At 40.2% G+C, this 16,774-nt stretch overlaps 1 long non-coding RNA gene across 1 annotated transcript; it reads right to left on the reverse strand.

The window, feature by feature from the left end:
* Nucleotides 1-3,283: 3,283 nt before the first annotated feature.
* Nucleotides 3,284-16,705, reverse strand: LOC122704369. Its single transcript, XR_006343846.1, has 3 exons — nucleotides 16,178-16,705; nucleotides 4,040-4,113; nucleotides 3,284-3,383 (listed from the first exon to the last, which is right to left on the reverse strand). It is a non-coding gene; the product is annotated as an uncharacterized LOC122704369 (long non-coding RNA).
* Nucleotides 16,706-16,774: the final 69 nt, after the last annotated feature.

A 16,774-nucleotide genomic window follows, 5' to 3' on the forward strand; every position in this document is an offset into this window, starting at 1 on the left:
TGGATATGTTATTTTCATTTCCTTCAGATACATACCCAGCAGTGGAATTGCTAGATCATACGGTAGTTCTATTTTTAATTTTTTTGAGGAAACTCAATACTGTTTTCCATAGTGACTGCACCAATTTACATTCCCATCAACATTCACTTTCCCTTTTCTCCAGTTCCTTTTCAATGCTTATTATTTCTCATGTTTTTGATGATAGCCATTCTAACAGGTGTGAAGTGATATCTCATTGTGATTTTGGTTTGCATTTCCCTGATGATTAGTCATGTCAAGGACCTTTTTATATACCTGTTGGCCATCTGTTATTCTTCTTTAGAAAAATGTCTATTCACTTATTTTGCCCATTTTTAATTGGATATTTTGCTATTTAATTGTGTGAGTTCTTTATATATTTTGGATATTAACCCCTTATCAGATACATAGCTAGTTCACAGTATGTTAATATAAGTATTGATCTCTATGTCAGGGCTAGCAACTTTGACAAATCCTAGTCTGCTTTTGTATAGTCTGTGAACTAAGAATAATTTTAAATGTTTAAATGGTCAGGAAAAAAATCAAAAGGAAAATAATACTTTGTGACTTGTGAAAATTATATGAAATTCAGACTTTTAGTATCTATACATCAAGCCATGTTGGGACACAACAACCATGCCTGTTTACTTATGTATTGTCAATGGCTACTTCTGTGCTATGAGGGCAGAGTTGAATAGTTGCGACAGAGACCATCTGGCCTACAAGACCTAAATTATTTACTCTCTCTCCCTTTACAGAAAAATTTTGCTGATTCCCACTCCAGTGGATTTAGAGACATAGCCTGACACATCTTAACCCCCTTACCGAGAGATTCTGTCATTAGTAGAAGATCTAAGAGAGATGACCCACGTGACTTGAAATCAAGTATTGAACCTATATTGGCTAAATTTGTAGGTACCTCTAAATCAGGCAGGATAAGGAGAAAGTTGTTCATTGAATGTTAGAAAAAGAGTTAAAATGAATATGATAAAGGATTAGTTTGAAATAGTCATTTAGGATCTAAAATGAAATACTAAAGGTACAAATTGAGAAAAACTGAGGGGAAGTATGGCATTAACATTCTGATGAACCGTGTCAAATCATAGTGTTAAAAAGTAACTCACATTCACAAGAGAAGCAAACATAGGCAAGCTTTAGTAACAATGACATTCCTGTCAGCTTGAAAACAATGCTTCCCCCAAGCTCAGGAGCTGTGCCTTTTGGTTCTTAGGATTTTCTCACCGTAGACTCCATAAAGGCTGTTGACTCATGAGCTGATATAAATGCTGGTGTCTGGATTTTGGAGCTCCAAACTCTAAAAAGACGTGGGACTGAGTGTTCTACAAAGATAACTGTGAGTGGGGAGAAATAGGTGGATGAAAAATGGCCCTCAAAGCTGGTATGTCTAAGCTGGGGAGTGAAGATGGAGCAGCTAGCACACAGACTGGATTTGAAAATAAGCCTCACCACTTATTAGCCAAGTACTTTAACCTATCTAAGCTTCTTTATCTAAGTTTCCTTATCTATGAAATAAAAATCTCTTTAGGTGATTCTTAAAGGAATTAAAAGAGATAATGTCAAAAGAAATTTGTAAAACACAAACAGATGTGGGACACTGTTGTTGATAGAAAGCTGAGCTGGGACAGTGATTATCCTCAAGTCCTGAAGAAGTATTCCATATGGTTGTTGAATCTGTACACCGAACAAGGAGTTGCAGCCAAAATGGCCAATGGGGGCTTGCCAGGTTGCTCTGGCTCAGACTGAATTCATAAAGGATATAAGAACACCTTTCTCACCCTAAGGCATCCTCTGCCTGCCAGGACAAGCACCCACCCAGAAGAGGTATTTTTCCCCATTCATTTTCATGAAGGCTCCATGTAGGTTTTGTGCATTTGTATATAACTATACAGCAGCACTGTATATTCAATGGTAGTCAAGAGGATAATGCTAGACAGTTGTTTTCCATCTCTTCAGTGGAGATGCAGTATTTGCTGAACTTGAAGTAAAGGAGAGCTCAGGCAAAGAGAAGCTCTGTTGATCTACGACAGCTCAAACTTTAGACCACTTGAGGTGACAATAGAATATCCATCTTTGAAAAATCTTTGAAGACAACATAGAAAATCTTCTAGATGTCTGCCATCTAAACATCTCTCTGACACTTTTTCTGGTTCTGATTCTCATATTATCCTGAGTTTAAAAGACTTTAAGCCTGCCCTGTGGCTTTTCCCTGGTTCACTCACCAGGAAAAATAAAAAATTGTTTCTTTTTCTTAGTTGGTTTTGTATTTGTCAAATACCAAACTGCATTGCATAGTAAGAATAAGTTAAACAAAAACAGACAGGAAATATTTGAAACTTTGGGGAGTCTATAAATGTCTCATGTCCTTTGCATAGAACTTCTTTACAAAATTTTTTCTGACATGTATTGCTTAATCCATTCAACTTTGTAACCTAGTCAGTAAGAATTGCTTCCCAAATGGTGATGCTTCCTCTGCATTAGCATGAGGTTAGCAGTGAGCGATATATTCTGTCGACATCAACAGGGATAATACTACCTGCTCTGAGCCAGGAGTTGAAATCAAAGCAAATAGGTAAGCTGTTGGCCTGAGCCAGCTGTACCTTCCAAAGATCCCAGCATGCTGATTTCCCTTCCATTTTTGGAAATGCTTCAGGAATTATAGCTGAATGTTTCTGTGTTGAAATAATGGCTTTACGCTCAGGACTACTTTATGCAGAGGACTCTGTTTCAATATAGTTTTGCAAAGCAGTGACCCTATCTGTATGAATATGCCCCAGAGAGAACCAGCTTTTTTTTTTCTTCCCAGTGATAGCAAATGGCCCACAAATGAATACTGCTTAAAATACATTCATTGACTGAAGGAGTGCTCAAACACTTCTAATATAGAATAGTTTACATTATAAAATACCTTTAAATGTTATGTAAGCTTTTATAACAACTCAGAGTCACAGACAAATATGATCCTCGTTTAACAGATGAGGAAATACACTTGGAAGGAAGTTAAATGTCAGAATCAGAATCATAAAAGTCAGTAGCTAAATCACATTCACCCCATTACTCTTGGTCAGGTTCTTTTTTATTTACATATGTATAATTTTATTTATTTATGTATTTATTGGCTGTGCTGGGTCTTCATTGCTGCAAGGGCTTTTCTCTAGTTGTGATGCGCAGGCTTCTCATTTGTGGTGGCCTCTCTTGCTGTGGAGCACGGGCTCTAGGGCCCCTGGCTTCAGTAGTTGCGGCACATGGGCTCAGTGGTTGTGGTGCGCAGGCTTAGCAGCATGTGGGATCTTCCTGGATCAGGGATCAAACCCATGTCTGGTCAGATTCTTTTTGGGCTACTCTTTCTGAATAACAAGCAGAAATAGAAGTTTATTTTTGGGTATTCTGAAAGGTAAATAAGGGGACACCACCACATGATCACACTGGATATTAAATTATATTAATTTAGTTAACCTCTTATGGCTACATTTTCTAATGTCACACAGTTTAAAAATTATTTTCAAGGTCTTCTGTGTGGAACACAGGTTAAGATAGGAAGTTCTTGACCTACTTTTAATTGTTCTTCATTTCTATAGATTTAAACCTCTAGAGGTTATTTTCATTCTATCATCAACCAATTAAACTCTATTCATACTGAATAGTTGCCCTTGAGAAATTTAGAGTTGAGTCAGGGAGGCCGATTATACATATTCTAATTGGAAACTGTAAGTGTAATCCCAATATCTAAAGCTGCTAAACACAAATGTGAGTCCATCAACACACATATGCAAGTCTTCATGGCTATTGACTACATGTCCAATTTCTACCAGTGTTTTTCTCCAAATAAATCTTGGGATTCCCACAGGTGCACACTTGGTTGTCTAAGACCCAGTCTTGGTTACTGAAGCAACAGTGGGTGACAAAGCCAAGATTCTGAACTCCTGGTTCTGGCAGTACCTCAGAGGTGTCTCTCTGATAGTGGAATACTGCTCGCCCTGAATGGCCACTGCCAGGGCCATACCTGTGATGACCACCAGGAGGAGAGTTCCGTTGTCCCTTCTAAGGGTTGAGAATATTTCTGTAATTGATCTCCATCTGTGCAGGGAAGAGAAACAAACACACAATTTTGTTCAAACTCCTAAAGAAGCAGTTTACCATGAGGGCTTTAGTCACTTTTTGATGCAATGTCATCAGTAAAGGGTTCAGTTCAGTTGCTCAGTCATGTCTGACTCTTTGCGACCCCATTGACTGCAGCATGCCAGGCCTCCCTGTCCATCACCAACTCCCAGAGTTTACTCAAATTCATGTCCATTGTCAGTGATGCCATCAAACTGTCTCATCCTCTGTCGTCTCCTTCTCCTCCCACCTTCAATCTTTCCTAGAATCAGGGTCTTTTCTAGTGAGTCAGTTCTTCGCATCAGATGGCTAAAGTATTGGAGTTTCAGCTTCAGCATCAGTCCTTCCAATGCACATTCAGGACTGATTTCCTTTAGGATGGACTGGTTGGATCTCCTTGCAGTCCGAGTCTTCTCCAACACCACTGTTCAAAAGCATCAATTCTTCAGCGCTCAGCTTTCTTTATAGTCCAACTCTGATATCCATACATGACTACTGGAAAAACCATAGCCTTAACGAGACAGACCTTTGTTGGCAAAGTAATGTCTCTGCTTTTTAATATGCTGTCTAGGTTGGTCATAACTTTTCTTCCAAGGAGTAAGCATCTTTTAATTTCATGGCTGCAATTACCATCTGCAGTGATTTTGGAGCCCCCCAAAATAGTCTGCCACTGTTTCTTCATCTATTTGCCATGAAGTGATGGGACCAGATGCCATGATCTTTGTTTTCTGAATGTTGAGCTTTAAGCCAACTTTTTTACTCTCCTCTTTCACTTTCATCAAGAGGCTCTTTAGTTTTTTTTTGCTTTCTGCCACAAGGGTGGTGTCATCTGCATATCTGGGGTTATTGGTATTTCTCCCAGCAGTCTTGATTCCAGCTTGTGTTCATTCAGCCCAGCGTTTCTAACGATGTACTCTGCATATAAGTTAAATAAGCAGGGTGACAATGTACAGTCTTGATGTATCCCTTTCCCTATTTGGAACCAGTCTATTGTTCCATGTCCAGTTCTAACTGTTGCTTCCTGACCTGCATACAGATTTCTCAAGAGGCAGATCAGGTGGTCTGGTATTGCCATCTCTTTCAGAATTTCCCACAATTTTTGGGTAAAGGGTAGAGAAAGACAAACATATGTGAAAGTAACAACAAGTATTTTTTTTTAATTAGAACTGATTTTGTATTCAATTTTTAGTCAGTCTAGATCTAGTCAGGAGAATAAGTCTCAAAGGATTGGTTTGATCAGTTTTAATTAACCAGGTGACTTTTATCTCTTTTATTGTCTAATTGTTTTGTCTTTTTTGATGTATTTACCCAAGCACAGTAAAATGGATGAAGTGTTATCCAACTCCATCTTGGATGCTCTAGGACAATTTTATTTTTTAGAACTCTTTAGGCAACAAATTTATATTAGCTTCTTAAGCAACCCAAGTTTGCATTTTTTAACTTGATAATGAGGCCATTGTCAGAGATAAATTATGGCTCTTTCATCATAGTTCAGAAATCCTTGTGAAAAGGTGAAACCCACTATAAGGACAATTTTTGGTAAGTTGTCATGTAAAACTTGATGAAATATGAACAAATGAAAGAATGGCTTTGAACACTTGGAAAGACTAGATTACCATGTCTAAAGAACAGATCACATTTTGGAATGGTAAGGACAAAAAGGCTGTCTCATTAATCAAGAAGAATAGACTCAAGAATGGCCATTGAGGTTCCTTTTAATGGGAATAGATATCAATAACAGTTTGACCTTAATTGGTCTAATTGTGGAGGACAAAATCCCAGGGAGAGTTTAAAAAATCATGCAATGATTCTGCAAGCTTTTTGGGAAAATAATTGGACCAGTTTACTTAATTAGTCTCATATTTCCTTGTTCTCTGATGTCCTTGGATCCCTTTGAGTTTCTGAGAAATATCAGTAACAGGAACTAATTGGTAGGGACTTAGAATCCCATTGAAGATTATAGATGTGTCAGAGCTAAAAATATATATATGTGTCAGTGAATTTTGAGGATGTATATCAAAATTAATATTTAGAAAGTTTGGTCGAGCTAGTGCTTAGTCACTCAGTTGTGTCTGACTCTTTGCAATCCCATGGACTGTATCCTGCCACATCCTCTGTCTGTGGGATTTCCCAGGCAAGAATACTAGAGTGAGTGGTCACTGCTATCTTTGAGAAAGGCAGATTTAGTTGAAACATTCATGGGAAATGAAGAAGTTAAGAAGAGAGCAGAAGAGATTAATGCAATAGAATATAAGTAAAGAAGAAAGAGAGAAAGAATACATTTCGAGTTCAAAGATAAGGCCCAGCCATGTATGTTCATCCAAACATATAAAAACATACTTGATGTCACCTTTTTCATGTATCAAGGGTTGGTAAGCAAGCTGATAGCTTGCAGAAACTGTCTGCTTCTGGAGGCCTTTTAGTGAGCCTTGAGTCAGATGTACAGCGGTCTAGATTGGAAGATTCATATGAAAAGCCTAAGTATGTTTACTAGCAAACTTGTATGTGATATGCGTCTTGGAACTTAAGATCAGTATTTGTGTTTAAGAACACCTGAAATGGCTCTGTTCTATGTAGTTTGAAGGCTGGCTTTCATTGTAGTCTGAGTATATTCGGCCTCCTAAATCTATAACATGTGGTGATGAATTGAGCCAAGTACCTTCTAGAATCGCACCTCACATCTGTTGGACCTGTGACTACATATCAACCCGATCATATCTGACAAGGCCAGAATGTTCCAAATGGAATCTGTTGGAGGGAGAGTCAAGTCAAGTCTCACAGGGCTTTATGTAACAGTTTTATACAGTGAAGATTGATGGGGATTTTGACAGCTCCCACTAAAATGGAAAACTGCAGTAGTCTTGATTATAAAACAATGTAACTCATTTTATGTTTCAGAAATGATGTGTCAGTGACATACTTCTTTAAATATTTTAACAGTAAAGTGATGTTTTAAAAAATCATTCAGTTTTCCCTGGATTATGATACTTATTCTCAGGGTAAAATTTCATCACCTGTTCAGTCTCTCAGGTAAATTTTTTTCCACCCATAATTTTGTAAAGTCTGAGCCAATTTGACCCTGACACTCCCACTGGGTTGTTTTTCTTCATCTTCTTTTTTATCGTTCCTTAAGAGTAAAGGCCTGGAGATATAGTTTGGAGAGACATGAAAGGATGTGAGAAAATTTTGATATAGTATATATTTTTTTCTAGTGGAGTAAAATTTGAGTAAGTCCATTTTATTCATAAGTCAGATTGAACAACTGTCTTTTAATGGCAGCAACACCAGTAAGGGTTGTTAGTTTTGTACAATAGTAGGCAGGTGTGTTTTCTTTTAGGATGGGCTTCAGTCTGAGTTACTAAAATTTTCTTTAGATGTTAGATTGTTTACAGTAAGTGGATATTAATTAATTTATTTTTTAATATTTTTATGGGAGTGTCCAAAGAAATCAGAAAAGCCCTTTCAAAAAAGTAATATGTCAAAATCATGAACAGTGTTACCTTTGACCTGTCTTAATTGTGACATAATCATGTGGCACTAGTGGTGAAGAACCTGCCTGACTAATGCAGGAGACTTAAGAGATATGGGTTCGATATCTGGATTGGGATGATCCCCTGGAGAAGGAAATGGCAACCCACTCCAGTATTTTTGCCTGGAGAATCCCATGGACACAGGAGCCTGGCAGGCTACAGTCCATAGGGTTGCAAAGAATCAGACACGACTGAAGTGACTTAGCATGCATGCACACATGCATGTCAGAGCTATCTGGGGGACAATAAGCTATTGGTAGCAGAGTATTTGGGCTTCCCAGGTGGTTCAGTGGTAAAGAATCTGCTTGTTAATGCAGGTGATGCAGGAGACGCAGGTTTGATCCCTGGGTCAGGAAGATCCCCTGGAGGAGGAAATGGTAACCCACTACAGTATTCTTGCCAGGAAAATTCCATGGACAGAGGAGCCTGGCAGGCTACAGTTCATGGAGTCACAGAGTCAGACACGACTGAGCACACACACACACACACACACACACACACACACACACACACACACACACACACACCAGAGTATTTAGAGTCTATTATTATTATTCATATAGCACTAAGTATACATTGATTATTCATCCCCAAATAATATCATCTTAGGATTGTCATCAGGGTCAAACATCAGCCAATGAGAACTGGGCATGCTCTAAAGCAGCTCTTAGATGTCATGAGCTTCCCTTACATAGGGAAGGGAGATAGGGTTATCTACTGCTGTGTAGGAAGCAGACAACACAAGAATTTTACAGGTGATAGTCAAATGGCCTCATGTGTTCATTATTGTTTGCTGCCTCTAGTAGATAAACAAGGTGGATAAGCCTTAGATGAGGGGTGGAGAAGAACATAAGCTACGGGCTTATGATAAGCTCTGAGTTTTGAATAAGTACCTTTAAAGTATAACCTTGTCCTGAATGCACAGTGTGGGAGAAGGGATTGGCATAGGTCAAAATGTTCAAAGTAGGGGATTAGTCTAGTTTTTTCTTAAGAAAGGAAAAGGCTCATTTGGCGTCTGGATTCAGAAAGTGGGCGTTGACAGAGCTAATTAAAATATGAAGAGCATGAAACAAGCCTTATTAATTTTGTATTGCTCCTTTCATAAGGTGAAGGGATATCTTTTTGGTTACCCTAAAGGAGATCAGTCCTGGGTGTTCATTGGAAGGACTGATGCTGAAGCTGAAACTACAATACTTTGGCCACCTCATACAAAGAGTTGACTCATTGGAAAAGACCCTGATGCTAGGAGGGATTGGGGGCAGGAGGAGAAGGGGATGACAGAGGATGAGATGGCTGGATGGCATCACCAACTCGATGGACATGAGTTTGAGTAAACTCCAGGAGTTGGTGATGGACAGGGAGGCCTGGTGTGCTGCGATTCATGGGGTTGCAAAGAGTCGGACATGACTGAGTGACTGGACTGAACTGAACTGAACTGAAGGACTATCTGGAAAAACTCAAAGGTGGTTTTGATGTAAAAGAATCTTAAAAGGTTTTTTAAAATAAAATTTGAATTTGGGTTTTAAGTTTAGGCAAGAGAAAAAAAAAAAGGATTGTATATGCTTCAGGTGGTGTGATAGGAATAATGGTAAATAAAGCATTTGTAGGATGGTCTGGAGTGGAGAAGGTCTGCAGTGGAAATGAGTTATGCATGTATCACAGTGGTCTAGTCATGAGGTGATGAGGGCCCAAATAAGAATCTGTCATTGAGACTGGAAAGGAACATGCAGCAGCACATGAAGTGAGAATGGGCAGAACTTGATTGCCTGTGAGGGAAGCACAGGAGCAGGCAAAGATCATGCCTAGCTTTTGATCCTGGGTCTCTGGGAGAGAGAAGGGAACCTGGGACAGAAATGGGTTTGTAGTATGGTGGCGTGCATGCATGCTTAGTTGCTCAGTCATGTCCAACTCCTTTCGACTCATGGACTGTAGTCCACCAGGCTCCTCTGTCCATGGAATTTTCCAGGCAAGAATACTGGAGTGGGTTGCCATTACCTCCTCCAGGGGGTCTTCCCCACCCAGGGATCAAATTTGCATCTCCTGTGTTGGCAGGTGGATTCTTTACCACTGAGTCACTAGGGAAGCCCTGGTAGTATGGTGGAGCTGAGGTTGAAAAATCAAGGGATTTTTAAAATTAATTTAATTTTATTCCTATATAAGATGATGGATGTCCACTAAATATATTGTGATAATCACTTCATGATGTATGTAAATCAACTCATTATTATGCTGTATTCTTTAAACTTATGCAGTGCTATCAATTATATCTCAATAAAATTGGAAGAAAAAACCTTAGAACTTCCTAAGTTGAAAAAAATTAATTTAAATAAATAAATAAAAATAGTATATTTTCAAATTAAAAAAAAACAGGAAGGGAAAAGGCAAGTGTAACCTTGTAAATTAGGAAGAGATAGAAGGAAAGATATGTGCCTTTTCATTCATACATTCATTCCGTCACTTCACGCTGCAATAGATCTGAAACCATCTGTAAAATTACATAGATTATAAATAGATGAGGGAATTGGTAGATGAGAGAATTAAACACAGGAACTATTAAACCCAGATGTGATATTGACACATAAGTTTACATACTGTAGATACTATACTGCATGTTACTAGGGCGATAGTGTAAATTTGGGTCTAGACTTCCAAATAATCTGTGCAGGGACAGAAGCACTGCCAATAGAGGATTTTAGTACCCATGAAAGTAAATCTCCTCTTTAGTAGGAGCACAGCTTTTCATGATATTGATCCGTGAATGTTTTCCTGCTGTCACAGAAAGAGGACACAGTGATGTAACAGATGAGGTAGTCTCCTGCCTGATGCCTACAGGGATTTGTAATGGAGAAAAGGCATTACTATATGAATGCTGCTCGCTTTTGCCTCTGCCCCGCTTTGTTTGTTCAGTTCCTTCTCCTCATCTATCATGTAAGGACAGTTCTGCCTTTGCAGACTTTACCCCCAGAATTCTGTGGATGATTAATTGAGAGGAAAGGGGAAGGATGGGAAGCCAAGGCATATGGGCAAACTAAGGTTAGGGGAGGGACCCTGTAAGGAGTTTTCAGAGGAGAGGTCAGGCTGCAGAATATTCCTACATGGTTGGATGGCATTCATTCAATGGACATGAGTTTGAGCAAGCTCCGGGAGATACTGAAGGACAGGGAAGCCTGGTGTTGCTGCAGCTTGGAGGAGCCATGAACAATGAAAGAGGCACAAGGAGAACAAAATGGTTTTGAGAAACATTACTGTTGACTGTGTGTCTCTTTCATAATGTTTGAGAAATGTTAATCAAGGATCATTTTACTTCGAAATCTTGGTTGTTGGAGTTTCTTCCATGGATGCTGGTGCCACTCTGAGATGGCAGGATGTGAGTCCTTGTTTCATTACGGAGATATGGGAGGGGGGCACTACTGGTGTGGGGGAGGGGGGCGGATGGTGGACCTGAAATGTTGCACTTCATCCCTGTGCTAGACTGACATCACTGTGCATCTGAGGTCTGTTTCTCTCTGACGGTTAGATCAAGAGCACAGGTGGCTGGCCTTGAAACATTGGAACAGTGGCCAAACTTAAAGATTTGGTCCACTAAGAGTTGCAAACTAAGGGATAATGTATTGGTGTGTGTTCATTAAATAGAGATTGCCTCACCAGAAACAAAACAAGAAGGCTCAAGAAAAGGCAACTTCTTGGTTTCCAAGTCAGTACAGCTGAATGCCTACTTTCTTAAGACAACTCCAAGAAGAAACATAATGCAGACCTATGCTCTGCATGGCTGGGATTGTCCCAGAGGCACCTTTGATTATAGGACATTTCTTTGTCAGGGCTACAGAATATTCCTAGATGGTTGGATGGCATCGCCGACTCAATGGCCATGAGTTTGAGCAAGTTCCGGGAGATAGTGAAGGACAGGGAAGCCGGGTGTTACTGCAGTCCATGGGGTCGCAAAGAGTTGGACACAACTGAGCAACTGAACAACAACAGAGCAACTGAACAACAACAGACATCCATGAAATTATCACCACAATCAAGACAGTGAACTTATCATTGAGATTTTTAAGAAATATTCTGTGAATTTTGTATTACCTTTGCTCTATTTAAGAAACACATGTTAAGAGTTTGCATAACTTTAGTTACTTTTTGGCTGCCAAACTGTGTGTCTCTGACTAGGACTCCACTAAGATTCTGGGCTTCCGTAGGATTATATTTAATACAGAATTTAGATGGCTGTTTCTTTAACATTCTTCAGTTGAAGAAATAACTTCAGAAAGTAATTTTATGGCTGATGGGTGACATGGGAGAGAGAAGGAGGCATAACAGTACAGCTGTCATTGCTGGACCGTCTGTTTGGGCCAAGAGCAAGGTTTCTCATCTCCAGGAGAATGAGGATTCTGTGCATGCTGGCAAGCTCCATTCTTGTAGCTGAGCTTTGGAAAAGTCCTGGACCACAGAGAGTTGAAAGTTGTAATATTTAGCAAGAACTTGGAGTATCAGTATTCTGGGTCACTAATTAAAACCAGATCCAAATGCTTTGGCAATCAGTAGAGCCCAGGGTAAAATTATGATTTTCTTATTGAAATTAGGGAGCCTAACCAGGACTGTTGTCTGGGCAGAACCATGGCAGAACCAAAATCATCCCCAGGAAATATGTTCATTTGTGTGCATGCTAAGTTACTTCAATTGTGTCTGACTCTTTGTGACCCTATGGACTGTAGCCTGACAGGCTCCTCTGTCCATGGGATTCTCCAGGCAAGAATACTGGAGTGGGTTGCTATGCCCTCCTCCAGGGGATCTTCCTGACCAAGGGATTGAACCCATGTCTCTTGAGTCTTCTGCATTGGCAGGCAAGTTCTTTACCACTAGTGCAACCTGGGAAGCCTGAAATATGTTTGGGGCTATTCTAATTTATTGAGTGACAAAGACTTCAGGGCTCTAAAGTTCTTGTGGTATGGAACAGATCATCTAATCATAAGATTAGAAAATTTTAAAAGAAGATAGTATTCATTTCCTGCCAAAGTCATAGAAAAATTTAAATAAAATTCTCTTATAACTTCTGATTCTAAGCAGTGTATCTTTCTGGTTTGCTCTCCAGTATAAATTATTTGTACATTGAATTCCCAGTGACCACATCAGGATACTTTCAGTTGCAAGTAACAGAGACCCTGACTCAACTGGCCTGAATAATAATGGAGTTATTTCTCATTTAATGAACCCACAGTTTGAGCAGCTCCAGAGTTGGTTAGTTTAGTGACTAAAAGACCTCATCAAGAATCTAGCATCTTTGTAGCTTTTCCACCATTCCTCATTAGAGTATCTGACTCATCTTTAGGCAGGTTCTCTTCCTATCACAAGATGGTTACAGATGCTCCAGGCATTCCATTCCTATTCAACAACATCCAGTAGCAATAAACTCATCCCTTATCTTTGTTTACTTTTTAAAGATCAAGTATAATGTGTTCCCAAAGCCCCTCAACTGTCTCCCCTTCGTATCTCACTGGTTCAAATGGTGAGTAATTCACCCAAAGGAATTACTGGCAAGCTGAATGGGATCCCTGGACACACATAGACCAATCAAGATCCAACACTAATTTGCCAGGGGAGAGATGGTTACTAAAACAAAATCAAGGATCTCCTGCATTGCAGACAAATTCTTTATCATCTGAGCCACCAGGGAACCCCTCTAAAACAAAATCAAGGTTCTGCTAAAAGGAAGAAGAGGAAGAGACCACATTTGTCATTCAGAAATATGGAGAGAATCTGATTAGAATTAAAAACATATGCCAGAGTTAACTATTTTTTATTAAGATTCTTTCTTAAGTCATTATTTCTGGCAAAAATTTATTAGTAAGACTAATAGTCTATAAAGACCCCTCTTGGTACATTGCTGTAAAACCATAACCTTATAGATGGCATTTAATAATTAAAATTCAAGTTAAAAAGATAGAACATCTCTTTTGTGCAGTGCTGCAAATGGTTATCTGATCGATTAGAAGATGAATCTTATCAACCCTGACCCTCAGGATCTATTGAGGTATGAGTTTTGGCTGGAGTATGATTACTTGGAGGCTCCATACTGAACTCGTTCAACCTAGCCCTTTCAGACTCATAACCTTAGAACCACGGGCTAAGAACAGTCAAAAGCAACTACAACCAACTGTCTTTATTCCTGTCTTTAAAAGGGAACAGAGAACAGGATCAAAGTCAATAGCAATTGTATCAAACACCTGCATCAGACCTCACCTGGTCTGGTTCAAACCCCCTGTGGAAACCGGTACTGACGTGTACTCAGATAAACTTCATGCAGGTGCCCCCTGCCAGGGCGCCCCTTTCTCTATATATTGTACCTCTGTTGTCTCCAGCCCCTTAGCTTCCCTTCTGATGCTGAGATGTGGGTCACACCCTATTTGGTACTCACACATGCAGTCCTGAAAGTGCAGAAAGCAGTAACACTCCATGGGGCAAACCTCTGACCAGTAGAAAAGGAAACTGATGGGTAAATTCTTCTTCTTTTATCCCTACCCCACACGCAGCTTTTATGATGGCTTTTTAAGGGACAGTCCCAACAGTATCAAGGCGTCAATTGAATTTAATGGCATAAAACTATGAAGTATCCTTCTGTTGGCTTACTTTCCTTCCTGCCTCACTCTTGCTGTATCTCATGCCTGCTACCTGAGCATGCATCCCTAATAAGGTAGTGACATTGAAAACCGCTTCAGGCCCTTCTTTCTGAAAAGCTCAGGCTAAGTCAGAAGAGCAGCTAAACCTAAAATCTACCTGCTCCTTGTGTAAAACATGGGGTTAAGGAGCCCAGGCTCATAATTAATAATGGAGAAAACAGACACAGAGTTTAGAGGAGACATTTAATAAATATATTGAACATGTTCAATAAATAAAAATTGTAGAGACTTCCCTAGTGGTCTAGTGGCTAGGACTCTTGAGTTCCCAGTGCAGGGATCCTGGGTTCTATCCCTGGTTGGGGAACTAGGTCTCACATGCTACAACTAAGATCCAGTGCAGCCAAATAAATAAACAAAAATATAATTAAATAAATAAATAAAAATTGTGTAGTTTGGGAAGATGGGAAAAATTCCTTATTTAAAATATGATAGGCTAAAGTCTGGGTTCTTCTAGGAAGGAGATGTAGATTTAGGAAGATGGGGTGTGTCATGTTGATCTTTTCAGCTCTTGTACCTCCTTTCAGAGAAGGCAATGGCAACCCACTCCAGTACTCTTGCCTGGAGAATCCCATGGACGGAGGAGCCTGGTGGGCTGCAGTCCATGGGGTCGTGAAGAGTTGGACATGACTTAGCAAATTCACTTTCACTTTTCACTTTCATGCATTGGAGAAGGAAATGGCAACCTACTCCAGTGTTCTTGCCTGGAGAATCCCAGGGACGGGGAAGCCTGGTGGGCTGCCCTCTATGGGGTTGCACAGAGTTGGACACTACTGAAGTGACTTAGCAGCAGCAGTAGCAGCAACACCTCCTTTATACTGACTATAGTGTATATGCTCAGTTGACACTTGTTGAATGAAATGAAAGAAAGTGACAGTGATTTTTTTTTAACTTTCACTTTTTCTTTAAAAAAAATTAATTTATTTTAATTGGAGGCTAATTACTTTAAATATTGTAGTGGTTTTTGCCATACCTTGACATGAATCAGCCATGGGTGTACATGTGTTCCCCGTCCTGAACGCCCCTCCCACCTCCCTCCCCATCCCATCCCTCAGGGTCATCCCAGTGTACCAGTCCTGAGCACCCTGTCTCATGCAACAGTGATATTTTTAAGAGGAGGTCTGGTTAGTGGGAAAGTTGAAGGCAAGAAGTCAAGAGAACAGGGTGTGACTCTAAAATCTGCCTGGCTGGCACTATGAGCAAATCCCATAATGTCTCTTAATCTCTAAAGCCTCTTAGTACTTTTCCTACCTAAAGGAAAGGTGTGGGGGGCTTCTCTGGTGGTTCAGTGGTAAAGAATCCACCTACAAATGAATGCAGGAGATGTGGGTTTGATCCCTGGGTCAGGGAGATCCCCTGGAGAAGGAAATGGCCTCCCACTCCGGTATTCTTGTCTGGGAAATCCCATGGACAGAGGAGCCTGGCGGGCTACAGTCCATGGGGTTGCAAAAGGAGTTGGACATGACTGAGTGACTAAACCACAATGACAGTGACAAAAGTTGCCTGAACCCGGCCAGGCCCGGCAGCCTGAGATTGTGAACGGAAAAGCCAAGGGCTGGAGAGACCCAGAGATGGCGGATGATGCTGGGAGGCCTACCAAGCCAGACCCGGGGGTCCACCCGTGCACAGGGAGAAACAAATCTAGAAGGAGTTCAGTTCAGTTCAGTTGCTCGTCATGTCCGACTCTTTGCGATCCCATGGATGCAAATTTTAAAATTTAAAATTAATTTTTTAAAAAAGAAAAAGTGAAATTAAAAAAAATTCACTGTCACTTTCTTTCATTTCATTCAACAAGTGTCAGGCTTCCCTGTCCATCACCAATCCCCAGAGCTTGCTTAAACTTACGTCCATTGAGTCAGTGATGCCATCCAACTACCTCATCCTCTGTCATTCCCTTCTCCTCCTGCCTTCAATCTTTCCCAGCATCAGAGTCTTTTCCAATGAGAAGGAGGTCGTTGCTCCTAAAAATATGGAAGGGGAGGGGTATTACCATGTGGGAATTTAATTCAAGGGTAGCCTGAAGAAGCAAAATTCCAAAAGTCAATTTAGAGGAGAATTGTTCAAGTTTAGGGTTTTGGAGATGAAAAGGTACAGACTAGGAAAACTGTGCTCAGAAGGAGGCAAAAGAAAAAAAAAACAAAAACAACTGAGCTCTAGACATAGTCAGTTAACAAGTTATGCAACTTGAAAAGGATTTCACCCCTTGGAGTCCTATCCATGGAACAAAGTGCAACTCTTGAGGTTCTATTTGTCTTTCATCTTGCATGGTAATTGGAAAAGGAAATGGCAACCCACTCCAGTACTCTTGCCTGGAAAATCCCATGGACGGAGGAGCCTGATAGGCTACAGTCCATGGGGTTGCAAAGAGTCAGACACGACTTCACTTTCACTTTCACTTTGCATGGTAAAGGGGCAGGGGTGATACAGCTTATGATACTGTTG

This window comes from Cervus elaphus, chromosome 12 (assembly GCF_910594005.1).
Source record: "Cervus elaphus chromosome 12, mCerEla1.1, whole genome shotgun sequence".
Lineage (NCBI taxonomy): Eukaryota > Metazoa > Chordata > Mammalia > Artiodactyla > Cervidae > Cervus > Cervus elaphus.